Genomic DNA, 3,519 nt, shown 5'->3' with positions numbered 1-3,519 from the left:
ATTTAGAAAAAATATGTTATAAATCATTGAATAAAATGATAATATTTAATTTATAAAATTACATCAAATTTTTGGTTTTTGTTAAGGTGTAAATATGAATATTTTATTAATTTTTGATAATTTAAGACATAAGATTTCATTTCTATCAAATGAAAGTATAACCAAATGATTCATTTTAAAATTTAGAAAAAATATTTTATAAATCATTGAATAAATTGATGATATTTAATTAATAAAAAAAATAATTCTAATTTTTGGTTTTTGTTAAGGTATGACAGGGTTTGTTTGGTATGTAAGTATGACTCATTTATTAAAAAGTTACTAATTTAAGACATAAGATTTCATTCTATCAAATGAAAGTATAACCGTTAGATTCTTTTAAAATTGAGGAAAAATATAATATAACTTTGAATAAAATGATAATATTTAATTTATAAAAAATTACATCAAATTTTGGTTTTTGTTAGGTGTAAATATGAATATTTTATTAAATTTTTGCTAGTTTAAGGCATAAAATTTCATTTCTAACACATGAAAGTATAACCGTTAGATTCATTTTAAAAAGTTAGATAAAATATAATAAAACTCATGGAATAAAATGATAATATTTAATTTATTAAAAAATTACATCAAATTTTTAGTTTTTGTACATGTGTTAATATGACTCTTTTATTAAAAATTTGCTAATTTAAGACATAAGATTTCATTTCTATCAAATGAAATTATACCCAATAGATTCATTGTAAAATTTAGAAAAAATATGATATAACTCATTGCATAAAATGATAATGTTTAATTAATAAAAAAATAAAAACTAATTTATAAATTTTTAATTATTTACATGTGTGTAAATATGACTATTTTTTTAAATTTTTGCTAATTTAAGACATAAGATTTGATTTCTAACAAATGAAAGTATACCCATTAGATGAATTTAAAAATTTAGATAAAATATAATATAACTCATTGAATAAAATGATAATATTTAATTTATTAAAAAATTACATCAAATTTTTGGTTTTTGTTAAGGTGTAAATATGAATATTTCATTAAATTTTTGCTAATTTAAGACATAAGATTTCATTTCTAACAAATGAAAGTGTACCATTTATATGAATTTTAAAATTTAGAAAAAATATAATATAACTAGTTGAATAAAATGATAATGTTTAATTTATAAAAAAATAAATAATTTATAAATCTTTAATTATTTACATGTGTGTGTAAATATGAATATTTTTATAAATTTTTGCTAATTTAAGACATAAGACTTCATTTCTATCAAATGAAATTATACCCAATAGATTCATTGTAAAATTTAGAAAAAATATGATATAACTCATTGCATAAAATGATAATGTTTAATTAATAAAAAAAAATTAATTCTAATTTTTAGTTTTTGTACGTGTGGTAAATATCACCATTTTATTAATAATTAGCAAATTAAAAACATAAGATTTCATTTCGAAAAAATGAAAGTGTACCATTTAGATGAGTTTTAAAATTTAGAAAAAATTATAATAACTCATTGAATAAAATGATAATATTTAATTTATAAAAAAATTAAATCACATTTTTGGTTTTTTGTAAGTGTAAGTATGACTCTTTTATTAAAAATTTGCTAGTTTAAGGCATAAAATTTCATTTCTAACACATGAAGTATAACCGTTAGATTCATTTTAAAAAGTTAGATAAAATATGATATAACTCATTGCATAAAATGATAATGTTTAATTAATAAAAAAATTAATTCTAATTTTTATTTTTTGTACGTGTGTAAATATCACCATTTTATTAATAATTAGCAAATTAAAAACATAAGATTTCATTTCTATCAAATGAAAGTATAACCAAATGATTCATTTTAAAATTTAGAAAAAATATGTTATAAATCATTGAATAAATTGATGATATTTAATTAATAAAAAAATTAATTCTAATTTTTGGTTTTTGTTAAGGTGTAAGTATGACTCATTTATTAAAAAGTTTCTAATTTAAGACATAAGATTTCATTTCTATCAAATGAAATTATACCCAATAGATTCATTGTATAATTTAGAAAAAATATGATATAACTCATTGCATTGAATGATAATATTTAATTTATAAAAGAATAAAAACTAATTTTTAGTTTTTAATTGTTAATATGTATTCGAGGACCACACAGATACTATGCACCCTCTCATCCAGTTAATCACAAAAATTATTGAATATTGCCTATATCCAACCCCTTGAATGTGGTATGCTTTCTACATTCTTAGTTCTTAATATGTGTGTAAGTATGACTCTTTTATTAAAATTTTGCTAATTTAAGACATAAGATCGCATTTCTAACAAATGAAATTATACCCAATAGTTTCATTGTAAAATTTAGAAAAAATATGATATAACTCATTGAATAAATTGATAATATTTAATTTATTAAAAAATTACATCAAATTTTTAGTTTTTGTTAAGGTGTAAATATGAATATTTTATTAAATTTTTGATAATTTAAGACATAAGATTTCATTTCTAACAAATGAAAGCATACCCATTAGATGAATTTAAAAATTTAGTTAAAATATAATAAAACTCATGGAATAAAATGATAATATTTAATTTATTAAAAAATTACATCAAATTTTTGGTTTTTGTACATGTGTAAATATCACAATTTTATTTATAATTAGCAAATTAAAGACATAAGATTTCATTTCTAACAAATGAAAGTATACCCATTAGATGAATTTAAAAAGTTAGCTAAAATATAATAAAACTCTTGGAATAAAATGATAATATTTAATTTATTAAAAAATTACATCAAATTTTTGGTTTTTGTTAAGGTGTAAATATGAATATCTTATTAAATTTTTGATAATTTAAGACATAAGATTTCATTTCTATCAAATGAAATTATACCCAATAGATTCATTGTAAAATTTAGAAAAAATGTGATATATCTCATTGCATAAAATGATAATGTTTAATTTATAAAAAAATAAAAACTAATTTATAAATCTTTAATTATTTACATGTGTGTAAATATGAATATTTTATTAAATTTTTGCTAATTTAAGACATAAGACTTCATTTCTATCAAATGAAATTATACCCAATAGATTCATTGTAAAATTTAGAAAAAATATGATATAACTCATTGCATAAAATGATAATGTTTAATTAATAAAAAAATTAATTCTAATTTTTAGTTTTTGTACGTGTGGTAAATATCACCATTTTATTAATAATTAGCAAATTAAAAACATAAGATTTCATTTCGAACAAATGAAAGTGTACCATTTAGATGAGTTTTAAAATTTAGAAAAAATATAATATAACTCATTGAATAAAATGATAATATTTAATTTATAAAAAAATTAAATCACATTTTTGGTTTTTGTTAAGGTGTAAGTATGACTCTTTTATTAAAAATTTGCTAGTTTAAGGCATAAAATTTCATTTCTAACACATGAAAGTATAACCGTTAGATTCATTTTAAAAAGTTAGATAAAATATGATATAACTCATTGCATAAAA

Source organism: Aphis gossypii, chromosome X (assembly GCF_020184175.1).
Source record: "Aphis gossypii isolate Hap1 chromosome X, ASM2018417v2, whole genome shotgun sequence".
In the NCBI taxonomy this organism is placed as follows: Eukaryota; Metazoa; Arthropoda; class Insecta; order Hemiptera; family Aphididae; genus Aphis; species Aphis gossypii.
Note: the sequence above shows the minus strand (reverse complement) of the source record.